This window comes from Dasypus novemcinctus, chromosome 18, assembly GCF_030445035.2.
Source record: "Dasypus novemcinctus isolate mDasNov1 chromosome 18, mDasNov1.1.hap2, whole genome shotgun sequence".
Taxonomy (NCBI): Eukaryota; Metazoa; Chordata; class Mammalia; order Cingulata; family Dasypodidae; genus Dasypus; species Dasypus novemcinctus.
In genome coordinates, this window is record NC_080690.1 from 40,945,292 (window position 1) to 40,959,718 (window position 14,427).

A 14,427-nucleotide genomic window follows, 5' to 3' on the forward strand; every position below is an offset into this window, starting at 1 on the left:
ATAATATAGGTTCTTTTATTGAACCTATAGTTGGCGCTTGAGTTGATAGGTGTACGCCCAAGAGGCTTGAATCTCTGGGCTGTCCATGTGCCAGCTGGGCCCTGAATCTCAATAGAGTTGCAGCACCTACTCTCCAGTTCATTGACTAACCAAGTCAACTAACAAGGAGATGAGGATGGACAACCACCACACCAAGGAACTGAGAGAGTCTACAACTGCAAGCAGGAGAGTCCCATCCAGCAGCCATGTGGGATCAAAGCTCCCTCTCAATTAGAGGTTGAGTGGGCATCACCATCCCAGAATCCTCAGGACTGGGGAATAAAATATGGACTAGGGTGGACTTACTGTTATTGTACTATAGACTCTTTGTGGTTCTAGTAATGGAAGAAATTATATCATCGATGTAGAGACAGTGGCCACTGGAGTTGTTGAAGGCAGGGAGAGGGAAAAAGAGGTGTGATATGGGGGCATTTCTGGGACTTGGAATTGCCCTGAAGGCCTTTACAAAGACAGATACAGGACATTATATATCCTGCCATAACCTACAGAAGGAATGGGAGAGAATGTAAGCTACCATATAAACTAAAGTCCATGCTTCGTGACAAAGCTTCAATATGTGTTCATCAATTGCAATGAATGTACCACACTAATGAAAGAAGTTGTTAATGTGGAAAAAGTGGGAGGTGTGGGGAGTGGGGCATATGGGAATCCCCTATATATTTTTTAATGTAACATTTTATGTAATCTATGTATCTTTTAGAAATCAATAAAAAATATATATTAAAAAAAAGATTCCATTGCAGCCACGTGGGATCAGGGATCTGCATGGAGCTGGATGCTGGGAGACCTGGGCTCTTTCAAGTCCAGCTTCTGTCCCTTGAACCTGACCTGTGGGTATCTGGCCAAACCTCTGCCCTCTCTGTCCTCAGTGTCCCCATGTGTACAATGAGCAGGGTCATAAAGGGAACATAAGGAAGTGGGATGGAGCAGGGGCCCTGCTGCCGTGTGGCAGCACATTATCTGACTCTCCAAATGTTGAAAAAAAGGTCAGACACCCAGATTTGGGTGTGAAATTTCCTGATTTTATTAACCTGCTAGCTGCAAATTTAAAAATGTATGAAACACTGTAGGGCCCAAAGGCAACATGCCATGAGCCCAGGGACCATTGTGCACAAACTTTGCACTAGAAAATCTCTGACATTTAGTGCTGTGGTTATCATCCTGGCTACACGGTGGAATCACCTGGGGATAAGTAAAAGCGGACACTCTTGGCCCTCCCCAAAGATTCTGATTTAGCTCTTGGGGGTGGAGCATCTTGGTGATAAATGAGGCACCATCTGCAGGTCTGAATGCTGGCTATGCTGTCAGTCGTTGGGCAACTCCAAGAGATCCAAGCAATGGGGCTTATGGGTGTGGCAGGGAGGAATCCCAGTAAAGGGCTCCGCCCATAAAAGGTACTCAGGGAATTAAGGGTGGAAAGCATTTGGCAAGGAGCAGATGTGGCTTAAGCAGTTGAGCACCTGCCTCTCACATGGAAGGTCCCAGGTTCCTGGTGTCTCTTAAAGAAGACAAACAACGACCAGACATTGAGCAGAAACACATAGACAATGAGCAAAAAAACACAAAGAACAAACAACAAGCAGACAATGAGCAAAAAACAAAGGGCAAACAATGAGTAGAAAATGAGCAAAAGAAAAAATGAGGAGGGAGCAGATGTGGCTCCAACAGTTGAGCACCTGCCTCCCACATGGGAAGTCCTGGGTTGGGTTCCTGGTTCTCCTAAAGAAAAAACAAAAACAGACAATGAGAGACAGAGGAGGGGGCCATCTGGGGGGGGTGGGGAGTGGTGAGCAGTTGGCAGCTTGGACTTAGTAGCTTGGAAAACAAGCCCTTTGACTTCCAGGTCTGAGGCGCAGGAAGCACCTGGGCTTGGGGCTAGAGGGCCTGAGTTCAGGTCCCAGCTCTGCCTCTGAGCCTCAGTGGTGCATTCTTTCTTTAGCCATATATTGGCTAGGGCTTTCTTTTCATAGCAAATGCTAAAAATTCACCCCAAATTTTGTTTGTGTGTTTGTGAGGGGGTGTTGACTGACTCCACTCAAAGCTCATGTGCACTGAATAATGACATTGCCGAACGGGTATAAGTGGCCCTGTATGACTGATGAGAAAACTGAGGTTCAGGTAGGGTGATCCCACTCCCGTCCCCACTCCCAGGTTCCCACAGTCTGGGACGAGCAGAGGCAGCTTTGGAGCCCAGCACTCAAGTGTATCTGACTCCCAAGATCAGGGTGGGGGATACCCGCAGGGTCGGGCAGACAGGGCAAGGAGAGCGCAGGGCGAGGTTTGCAGGTGCGGTGTGCGGGGAGTGACAGGGGGCCCTAAAGAGCCCAGGTTCCAGCTAAAGGGACTCACATTTAAAAAAGAATTAGACACAAATATGCTGGCCAATGAGCACCCGTGGGACCCCAGTTTGCGACCCTTTGTAGCCCCAACTAAACCTGCCTGAAGTGTTCCCGTCGAGTTCTCCCACCCCCGCGGGGAGTGAGCAAGGCACTTCCAGGCGGGCGGACTCACCGCCCGGGGCCGGCGCCAGGGGTCGCCCGACCCTGCCGCGCTAACCCTTGATCCCCGGGTTCCCCGCGCCTCCGGCCTCCCTGCGCGGCAAAGGCGCCTCGGGGACAGGTCTCCGGGCAACCCGTCCTGGGAACCACCCTGGACCGCCCTTCCCGCCCCAGGCCGGCCAAGTCGCACCCTGACCTCTCCCCTCCCCCAGCCCCGGCCCCTGCTGGGCCCCTGTCCCCCTCCCGCCTCCCCGCGCTGGCCCCTCGACCCTCTGATCTCACCCAGCCCCCCGCCGCCCGGTCCTCCCCCCGCACCGCCAGCTGGGCGGCTCCTCGGCGGGGGGCCGGGCCTCGGAGCCCCCGCCCCCTTCCCCCCGCGGCCCCCACCCATCCTCGCCCCGGCGCCCTGCTTGCAGCGCGGGGGCTCTCCGCCCACCCCTCCTCTTCCCACCTCTACCTCCCCCACCTCCCTCCCGCTGCGGCGGCTTCCTCCCCCCCCCTTCCCAACCCCGTGGCTCTGGAATTCCTGGTGGAACCAGCTCCCCGGGCCTGGTCTCCAGCCGGGTGTGCAGGGCCGGGGTGCGGCCGAGGGCGCGAGCGCCTGGCGAGCCCGTGGGTGAGCGTGGGAGCTCGCGGGCGGCCGCGGCTGGGCCCGGCGTCTGGGGTGTTTGAACGTACACGTGTGCGTTTCAGCACCCAACTGTGTGTATAAACCGGTGGATAATTTTTTGTGCACACACGCTCAGTGAGCCCTTGGGGAAACTTTTCTGAAAATCTTGGGCTGGCAGTTTAAATAGAAGAAGGCTTTGTTTAATGCCAGAAGCCTATCCCCCACGCTCTGGGAGTTGCAAACACTCACCTGCTTCCACCCCCACCCGGCTTCAAGATCTGGAGGCAGAGGCTTTCTGTGCGGGCTTTGAAGGCGGGGGTGGGGGCGGGTTACTGAGGTTTCCCTTCTCTGGGGAAAAGGCTCTTTTCGGAGTCGGTCCCTCAACTCCCACTGCCTTCGCATCCCTCTACTCACCAAAGGATTTCTCGGGCCCCACAAGCTCCTCAGTTTCTTTCTCTCTCCCTGGGCTGTTTAACTTTGAATCTTTCCCCCTCTCAAGTATCTGGGAGCGTTGAAAAGATGCCAGCATCGTTCTGGCTGCCGGCTGCCGGGTTCAAGTTGAAATGTGGCCAGCCTGTGGGGCGCTGAGGGGCAGGGAGGCGGCAGGGGTGGGTGGGGGAGGGGAGGGACACCGGGGTATCTTCACCTTGAGTTGGCTGCTTTAAATGGGAGTTGTTGTACATTCTGTCTGGCACATAGTAGATGCTAAACAATGAAAGCTGTTCATTATTTTGTTGGGTTTTTGCAGAAGGCAGTATAGAATCCTGTGTGAGAACATACATTTTGGCTTCGGTGTTCAAATTCCGACCCAAGAATTTTCTATTGGTTTAATCTTGGGTAAATTATTTCACCTCTCTCTGTGTATCTCTTCCCTTCTCTCCAAAGTGGGACCAATAGCGGTACACACCTCCCAGAATTATGAAGGTGATTAAGTGAGTTAATTTACATAAGCGCAAGGACAGTATCCGGCACACATAAGGGCTATGGAGGTTTTAGTTTTTATTATCCTTCTAGAACAGGGGTCAGCACTGCTTGTGTTTATATGACCCTCAAGCTGAAAATGGCATATACATTTTAAAGAGGTTTGGAAAAAACACACAAACAAAAAGAAACAGTATTTTGGGACATGTGAACATCATATGAAATGGAAATGTCAGTGTTCATATGTCCATAAAGTTTAATAAGAATACGGTCACGCTTACTTGTTTCTGTCTTATCTGTGGCTGCTTTAGCTCTACAAAGGCAGAGACTGAAAAGCCAAACATGTTTGCTGTCTGTCCCTTTAGAAGAACTTTGCTGAGCCCTGCCTGAGATGGCAGTGCCAAGACTGCATGCTCTTTTGCCTCTTTGGTCTTTAGTGTATCCCCAGAGCCTAGAACAGTGCCTGGAACAAAATAGGCGCCCAGTTACTATTTGTTGCAAGGAGGAGTTTGGTCCCAGGCAGTTAGGGGGTGGGGACTGAGGCTTCAGCGTTCCTGAGCTTGGTATGGAGTCCATAGTGATTCCAGCAGATGTTCCTTTGGAGATGAGAAGGGCAGTCTGCTCCCCCACTTCCGGGGGACCCAGGAATCAGATCAGCTGCCTGAAAGCTGCTGCCATTAGCCAGACACTCACTTGGTTGTGTCGGCTCCTTTCTAAACAGCCACATGAGCAGGCCCCGCAGGAGAGACAACCTGGGGTCATCTTTGGGTGGGGGGGGCTCCATTCCTTCCCTCGCACTCTAGCTGACTCTCAGCAGGAAAGAGTTTGAGAAAGGATCTGGATTTCCCTGGGCAGGCACTCCTCCTTTGGCACAGGGGTTATGGCGGATGGGAAAAGAGGGGAGCAGAGACTCTTGCCTTGATGGGATTCTGCTCGGCTTTGCCAGGGGACCCGTCAGAGACTCTGCTGAAAGGTTCTTGTGACATTTGGCCCGGCGAAATAGACAGATACCTGCAGCGTGAGGGCGTGCATGACACCTCCAGTTGACTGGGTCTGAGGGTGCGGAAGGGAGAGTTCCCAGGTTGGCAGGGCTCCTTCCTTCAGCATTTGTCGAAGTCCCCAGGCTTGGGGCTAGGTGCTGGTGATATGGCTAGGAATAAGCGACGCTCCCTGCCAGCGGAACTCAGAACCTCCTGGAACATAAATAACCATGACAAATTCGAGATAAGTGCGTGGTCAAAGGGCTCCTGTGGATTGACAGTGCCCTCCAAATGCGCTAAGGAGACGACCAGGCATCTCTCACTGCCAAGAAGTCCAGTATGATTGGTGGTCCAGAAAAATGCAAACTAGAGCCACACCAATGCCACTTTATGCCCATCAGACCAGGAAAAAAAAAAAAAGGATGATGTCATTTCTTCCTTCTGGTGGCTATTGGGGGCTTGGAGGGACTCATACATAGTGACAGAATATGAATTGTTATAGCTTTTGGGGGAAAAGGAATTTGGCAATATATCAAACTGTAAAGAAAAAACAACAAACAACCCCTCCCCGCAACAACATATCCTTTGTCCAGCTGCCACACTTGAGATTCCATCTTGAGACCTAAGAATAAATATAAAAGGGTATTTATTAAAATGTTTTTATTTTAAGATTTTATTTTTATTTATTTATTTCTCTTCCCTCCTGCCCCCCCCCCCATCCTGGATGTCTGTTCTCTGTGTCTATTTGCTGCGTCTTCTTTGTCTGCTTCTGTTGTCAGCAGCACGGGAATCTGTGTTTCTTTTTTTTTTTTTTTTGGTTGCTGTCATCTTGTTGCGTCATCTCTCAGTGTGTGCAGCACCATTCCTGGGCAGGCTGCACTTTCTTTCGTGCTGGGCGGCTCTCCTTACGGGGCAGGGCACTCCTTGCGCGCATCAGCACTGCGCATGGGCCAGCTCCACACGGGTCAAGGAGGCCCGGGGTTTGAACCACGGACCTCCCATGTGGTAGACGGATGCCCTAACCACTGGGCCAAGTCCTACACCTAAAATGTTTTTTGAAGTGACTAAAAACTTGTAAAAATTTAAGCCCATTGGTAGATGAAAGGTTAAATTGTAATATATCCACACCTGTGATATTATGTGACCATGAAAAAGAATGAGCTCCTGCTAATCCCGGTGCCCTGGAGCGTTTCCCTGATCCCTGGTCAAGTGAGGAGGATTGGGGGTGGGAGGGGGGACAAAGTTCCAGGGCCTACACCATAATGCACTCTTTAACACTAATTCCAGCCACCCCCTCTCATATACGTACTTTTTGTTTGAAAATGACCATATGGGCACAAAGAATTCTTATGAAAGGCTACACAGCAGGCTGCCAGTCTTGGAAGTGGGTATGGGAAAAGGGCAGATAATTAAGGGGGGAAATAATGTAGTCTAAAAATATATATATAATTCAATGTCTTATGTAGGATACTATTGTAAATCTGTGAAAGCAAAATTTGCACGTAGATAACGGAACGCCAGTGACATGGACAAAGGAAAACATAGCTTGAATCATGGGTGAGTCTACCAGTATTTTCCTTTTTGATTTCTGCAGTTTCAATATAGTGTTTCTTACACCCTGTTTAAAAAACGAGAGAGAGAAAAATCATTATCCCCAACTGCAAAATGGGAAATGAATTCTGCCTGTGGGTGGGACAGGAGGTTCTTGGAAGACAGATAAGATATCATTTATTATTGGGAAATTTTCGCTAAAGTTTGAGCTGGTCAGGGCATGAGATCAACGGCCCTCTCTGCCCCCACCCAGCTCCTATTTCAGGGAGAGTAAAACGAGGACACTGGTACTCCGATTTGCATGTCAGCATCTGTCCTGTTCCAGACTTGCCCTGGACATTGGGGGCAGAGTCGTGAATACGATAGTCAAGGTCCCTGTGAGACTTTAAAAGTCTGGCTTAAACAAAAGAGGTGTGGGTCCAGCTTCAGGCATGAGTGGATCCAGGAACTCAGATGAGGTCACGCCAGGGACATGGTCTCTCCGTCACTCCGCCTTGCTCCCCTGCGCCGCTCATGGCTTCGTGTGACGTTCCGCACAGTGGCAAGATGGCTGCCATTAGCGCCCGCCGAGCCGCCAGGGACCAGGTCGGTGAGCGACAGCCAGCCTGAAACCTCTATCTTGACCACCCTGCTTGGACCAACCTCCACCACGGCCTGTCTGCCAAGAGCTTTTTTGACTCTCACCCCCCTTCCTTGAAGGCTCCCCATTCCTTTCTGCATCCACTGTTCCAAGGAAAGCACCCGAAAAGTAGGAGAAGCAAGGCCAGGGGAGAGGAAGAGGCTGTTTTTGGCCTTGGACATGTCACTTCTTGGGCCTCAGATTGTACTCCTGGAATGAGACTGTTGCTGCCTCCACTGCCTGTTCCAAGTGCTCTTCAGGATCTGGTATTTCAGAGGTGCCAGCACCTAAACACTGGAAGCTTCTGCTCCCAGCCCTGCTGGTCACCCAGGGTGACCCTGCTGCCCTTACAGCAACATTTTAAAGTGGAGGGGCTTAGGTCTAATTGGATGGGGGAGGAAGGACTGCCTAGGAGATCTGGCTTGAAACGACATTTTAGTAAGATTGGGAAGACATCATTTGTCCCTATTAAGAAAAGGCCCTTCTGCCTAAACAAATGTGGTTAAGATTTTAACATCTATTGGGAGCACAGGGGTATGTTATATTATTTTTTAACATATTTTAGATCTTTCCGAACTAAAATTTGAAACGAAAGAATTTAGAGGGTTGATGGAGATTTGGAGGAAGGATACCCACCCCCCCTCAACCTGATAGAATTATCTGCTGGGCTTAGATACCATATGTTATCTTTATCTCTCTCTTTCTGTGTCTACCTAAACATCCATCCCTCTAAAATCAATACATCCACGCAAAGTGCTTCAGGCAAGGTGCAGAAATCTAAATTAACTGGCTGGGAAAGGGGAAATCTCTGACTGCTGGGAGAATGGCCTTGATTTCAATCCTGGCTCCCTCCCTTACAGGCTGTGTGACCTGGGATGAGTGAGGCACCCTCTCTGAGCCTCAGTTTCCTCATCTGTAGAACGAAGCCAGCAACAATCTTGTGGGCATCAGCTCAGACGAAGTGCGAGGAGTGCCCCAGGCTCTGAGGCTGGGCCCCTGGTTGGCGGGCGAGAGGAGGCACTGGGGAGAAGGTGCGCAGAGCGGGCTGCTCCCGCCCCCCAGGCTGAGGAGGGCGTGGTCTGCACCTCGCGTCCCTTTGCCAGTTTGTATTGAAGTCCTTGCGGGGTTCGGAGGGCAACGGCTGGGAAGCTTTGTTTTCCGGCCTGTTGGCTTTTGGAGAGCCGGTCGGCGCCCCAGGGGAGCGTGTCCCCGCGGGCCTCGGGGGGAGAGCCTGGGCGGTGGTCCCGACGGGGCGCGGGGCGCGGCGGAACAAAGAAAACCCGCAAAACACTGCGCGTTGGTCCTCGGACCCAGCCCGCCTACCGCACCCCCGCCCCGATCCCCGTGCCCGCAGGCCCCGCCCCTGGCTCCTTGCCTTTAGGGGTCCCGTCGGGGGGCTGGGGGAAGGGGTGGAGGGACCCCGGGAAAGGGCCCCTGGACAAGGCCTCCCTCTTCGTCAAGCACCACCCTTGCCTTGCTGGCCCCGCGGGCAGCCCACGAGGAACCCGTGGCACTTCAGAGACTGAGGCAGACCTGCCATGCCAGGGGGTCGCCAGCTGGCGGCCCACGGGCCCAACCCCACGTGAAGGCGTAATTAAAACCCTTCAGATCTTATAACGTGGTCAGCATTTGAAGAAACAGGCAAAGAGGGCTGCTGAGTGGCTTCCTGCCTCTCTCTGCACGTGAACAAGCCCCGTGGATCCCCCGGGCATGTCCAGCCTCCTCGCCATTCTGTCTGGTTGCTTTGCTCTGTCGACAGCTTAGTTGGTGACCCCTGCTCTCCTTCTACCAGAACTGAGGAGTCAGGGCACGCTCTGTGTGAAGCGGGCGTAGACACCCCACAGATCAGCTACCTTACTCGCCGTGCCTGGGGGGCCCACCAGGGAAGGGGCCCTTCTACCTCGCTCCAGCTGGACCCCTGCTTCTGGCCCTGTGCCTGTCCCATGGGAGGTACCCAATAAATACTTGTTGGTGGAAAGCAATGAATCCTTACATTACAAATAATAGGACGTAACTTTAAAGTGCACATTATTCCAAAGCTTTTATATATTGGCTCCTTCCATCCTCAGCGACCCATAGGTCTTGCCATAGCCCCATTTTCACAGATGAGGAAACTGAGGCATAGAGAAATGAAATGATCTCCCCAGGGGGAGCAGAGGAGCCGAGAGCACCAAGCAGTCTGCTTTTAGATCACCCAATGTAAGGAACACCATCACCCCTCACCCAGCAACCTCAGGATACTGAGGTCCCTCACCTGTACCCCAATATTTCCTTTTTCCCTGATGTGGGAATTGGGATTGTTGGCTTCAAGGGCTACTTCTGCCATGGGTTGGTGAGGTGACCTTGGGCAAGTCGGGCCCCTTTCTCTCCCCCTTGCCCTTGACATCAGTTTCAAAGTTGGACTAGATCCGCTTTAGGGTCCTTCCAGGTCTAAAATCCCGTTTATTTTCTGCCCTTGACAAACAAGCCCTCCAGGAGTCCATGGCTTGGCCCGGATAGCAGCAGCTCCACTCCCAGGGGCAGGAGGAGATTTGGAGTGCTGGCAGAAACTTCCCAAATCCTCCCCTCCCTCCTGCTGTGGCCTTGGCTCTGGGCTGGGGCTCCAGGGCCTCTCCCAGTGGGTGCCGGAGGCGGGAACCGCCTTTGTCTGCCGCAGGAGGCCAGCCAGGCGGCTGCGGCTATAACCGGCCCCTGCCCAGGCCTGGGAGATGGTTTTTTTTTCTCTCTCTCTCTTCTGTGTATTGCAGCTGGGACCGTTTATAATAGGGGAGAAAAAAAAAGGAGAGAGAGAGAGACAGAGAAAGAGAGAGAGAGAATGACCAGGCCAGCCGGCTGGAAAATAAAGAGACTTAAAAAGAAAAGGGCCAGGCCTGTTCTTCTCCCGTGGAGGCTTTGGTTAGGCCGAAAGTTTTAGTTCCTTTCTGAAAGGCATTTGGGCTTTTGAAGTCCCCTGCGGGAGCTCCCTCTGGCCCCTGGGAAGCCCTGGCATGTCCCAATGTGCATGGCTAGGACGGGCCTGGCCGCTCAGCAAAGGCAGCAGCAGGCCCTGGGAAACACAGCAGGGGCCTGCACCCCACCCCTGCCCACTCCCATCCCAGTGGGCTCAGGCCCCACCACCTCCCTTGGTGGCCTTTTGCCTGAATCTTATCTGTTCCCTCTGGCTTTGAACCCCTCGCCTGGTGCTAGCTGGGCTGGAAGGTGGGAATGAACCCAGACCTACTTTTTTACTTAGAGAACCAGAGAGATTTCACCGGTGGGGAGACTGAGGCAGAGAGGGGGTTTGCCCGAGACCATCCAGGGAACCTAAATTTGTTGAGTGCTTTGCCTCTAAATATTAGCTGTAGCTGTTAACTGAGCACTTATAATACAGAAGGCCCCAGCTGATGAATCCCAGCAAATGGCAGGTAAGAGGCGAGTGTGCCCCAAGGCACCTTCTGGGAAGCTGCCTGACCAGCTTTCTTTTGCTTTAGCGAGTTGGGATCCTTGCAGATGAGCTTGACTCCTTGTCAATGCACCTCTCAGCTGGGCCACAGCCGTTCCGTTAATGAAGAACAATGACCGTCACAGAGCACCTACCAGGTTCTCGGTGCTGTGTGCTAAGCATGCTGCAGCCTTAGCTCGTTAGTCCTGCCCAGAGCATACTGGGGGCGGCGGGGTCTCTGGTGCTTTTCCTGTTGCTCACAACCACCCTACTCCATTGTCATTAGGTTCTTCAATTTATCAGTGAGCTTGGCTTGCTCAAGGCCACGTGGTTGGTACATGGTAAGGCTGGGATTTGACCCTAGGCGTGTCTGATGGGAAAGGCTGAGCCTTTACATGCTCCAGGCCTCTGTGCTTTGTGATGGCCTGGTCTGTCTTCTTCTCCTGGCACCGCCACTCACTGGGCGTGACATCTCCTGTTGCTGACCCCCAAAGTTCTGGGCATATGTGGGGCCCTGGGTGGGGAATGGGGAGCGGTGCAGACTCAGCCGAGGCGAGCCACTTCCCTCCTTCCTGCTCGGTTGGTGCTCGGACTTGGCGTGCTGATGCCCTTCTGGAATTTCTGTGACCTTGGGTACCTCTTAAGTTCTTTCCTTGTTGGGGTGGTGGGTGGTACATGCACAGGAAACAACCCAATATCAGATTTTTTTTTTCTTTTGGCAAAATGATCTCAGCCACTTTGGTCCTGTACACTGTTGAGGCCTTTCTGGTGGATAACAGTGGTCATGAAAGAAGGTTGGCGGTGGGGAGCCGAGGTGGCTCAAGCCGTGGAACACCTCTCTTCCACATGGGAGGACCTGGGTTCAGTTTCCGGTGCCTCCTAAAAACACAATGAACACACAACAGACAGACACAGAGAGCAGACATTTGTGAGCATGAACGATGCGGGGAGAGTTGGGGGGGAAATAAAAATAAATCATTAACAAAAAAGAGGCTGGAGGTGGGTGGAGGTTTGCTGCTCCCTACCAGGTGATAGTGTAGAAAAGGTAAGTCTCTGATTGAGTTCTGCCACCATATTGATAATTATTAAGTAGCAAAGCTGGACCGCCTCAAGGACAAAACAGCTCCTAACCCAGTTCTTTCAGCTCATGAAGTCCCAGCTCTCTGTCCTTTCAGGTTATCTGACCTCCCCCCAGTGTGAAAGGTGCACTGCAGGCAAACCCTGTCACATCCTGGGCTGGGATCTTTGTCCTGACCAGGCAGTCAGAAATCCAAACAGTGGCTGGACACAGGACCCTTTGGGGATCAAACTGGTGGGGTGTGCCCTAATGGTACAGGTTATACCAAACTCAATGGTTTTGGGTTTTTTTTCAGGTACTGGGGCTGGGGATTGAAACTGGGACCCTGTACATGGGAAGCAGGTGCTCAACCACTTGAGCTACATCTGTTCCCCATCACTGGATTTTCATTCCACGTTCATGCAGGATCTCCAGAACATGTTTCCTAAGCCATACTTTGAATGCCTTTAATTTAAACAATGAAAGCCCATTTCTAAATCATCACATTTAAAAAAAAAAATTTATTGAGACATATTCACACACCATACAACCTATCCAAATGACTTTTCGTATAATCACAGAGTTGTGCATTTGTCACCTTCATCACATTTTTTGATATCCAGTTTGCTAATTAGCTAAACCTTGGCGGTCAGTGGTGCCAAGCCATGGCTGAAGGACTTGTGGCCCATTCTGGAGGGAGCCTTTGCCTGATACAGCCGCTGGAGGATGCAGGCTGGGGGCATCTTATCTGACCACTTCCCATTAAAGCTTTAAAACAACTGAGCACAGCATCACATCCATTATCCTGAGTTTTGGATTACAGGTGTCATAAAAGTATTTTAATGGAACAAAGAATAAGTGACCTGGAGTCAGGCTACCCCAGGCTTGAATGTGCTACACAGTGGGGGCAGCCCGAGGTGGCCCTGGTGGAGGTCCTGGGGCCAGGGGCAGGAGTTGCAGGTTTTCGGAGAGTTGGAGTCCACCACGACCCTGCCACCAAGCAGGTTTCCTTGCTGCCTTGTGGGTGTTCCCTGCAAAGATTGCTGACGCTTGAAGAATTAAAAAATTATAATAGCGATAGTAAAACCGAAATGGCTTTCCCAGCTGAGCAGGAACTGGAGAAGATGAGGAGGTTCCCACACCCGACTTATTGTTCTTGGCATCAGGCTCCCACGGCCCCTGAGAGGCAGATGTCTGGGCCCACTGCTGGACTCTTCGAGTTGTAGCTATGGGGGGCAGTGGGGACCTATGGGGGAAGTTCAGGAGCATCTGCACGGATTTCCCTCTGAGAAAGTCCAGGCTGAGTACTGAGAGCAGAGGAAAGGGCTTTCTCTTGCATCTTGCCTTACTCTGTTCTGAATCCTCAGAGGCTCTAAGACCCAGCCCTGGGAGAGGAGCCCTCAGGGCTGCAGATTCAGGTGAAGAGGCGGGGAAGGCCTGGACCCTGCTTCAGTGGGAGGCCACTGGCTACGGCTCCCGGGTTTCAGGCCACGGGGGCTCTTCCCAGTGTCTCCTGACATGTTCAACCAGAGGAGCCTTCCTTCCTTAGCACCCGTCTGGGACAGGGTGCCCAGGGAAACTAGGATTCCGTGAATTGATGTATCATGAACATAAAACAAAAATGCAAAAGAGGAAAAGGAAAAATAAAATTCACGGGCACACAAGTCTTCTCAGTAGACCTAAAGCCGGTAGAAAGTTCTAAAAGGCAGGATCATGTCTGTCAGGTTCAAAGAAAGGTGTAGGGAAGGAAGGACTTGTCATTGGAAGGAGGGTGTTTGCAGTTGGGTGATTTGCATCTCTCTGGGAATATGGTTGACCTTGGCCAGCGGTGAAGGTGAGAGAGGAAGTGAGGAAAGCGAAGGCCTGAGAGCAGCTGTCAGGCCTTGAGGGCGGCAGATGAGTAGCGCTATTAGCATGAAAGTCTCAGGATGATCCCATGAGATCCCGGCTTTCTGCGTTCCCGTTTTGCGGATGAGGAAATGCCGACACAGAATCCCTTGCCCAAGGTTCTCAAGGTAGGCTATGAGGGAGTCTGGACTGGAAGCCAGATGCACTTGGTTCCTCAGCCTGGCTGGGATCGCTTCCTTTGGCTCTTTGCTCTGAGCTGTGACGACTTCCCCTTGGAATCACTCAGCTCCTTTCCACCCCAGGCCCTTTGCATTCACTGTTCACCCTGTCTGCAACTGTTCTGTCCTCTCCCTGTACTCCCTCCTCTTCCACCTTCAGGTTCTCAGCCCGATTACCACTGGGACTCACTGTTTTATGGACTCACTCATGCTATATTTTTCCTTGTCAGATCATTCAAAACCATAATCAATAATTATTTGGGATGCCATTTATTAAGAGTCAGCCTTCTTCACTAGAGAGCAAGTTCCAGCAGGGTGGGACTGAGGTCCTTCTTGCTCATTGTTGGACCTTCAGTGCTTGGCACACAGAAGGCACACAGTCCATACATATGTGTTGGATAAATAAATGAGCAGAAGAACAAACTCGTTTCCTGGGGCTTAATCTTCCCTTCCCCAAATGACTGTTGTTTTTTTTTGAGATTTAATTAATTTCTCCCCACTCCCTCATTGTTTGAATTTGCTGTGTCTGTTGTATGCTGGTCTTTGTTCTTTAGGAGACTCCAGGAATGGAACCTGGGACCTCCCATGAGGGAGGGAGGTGCCTAATCACTTGAGCCACCTCTGCTCCCTGCTTTGTTGTATCA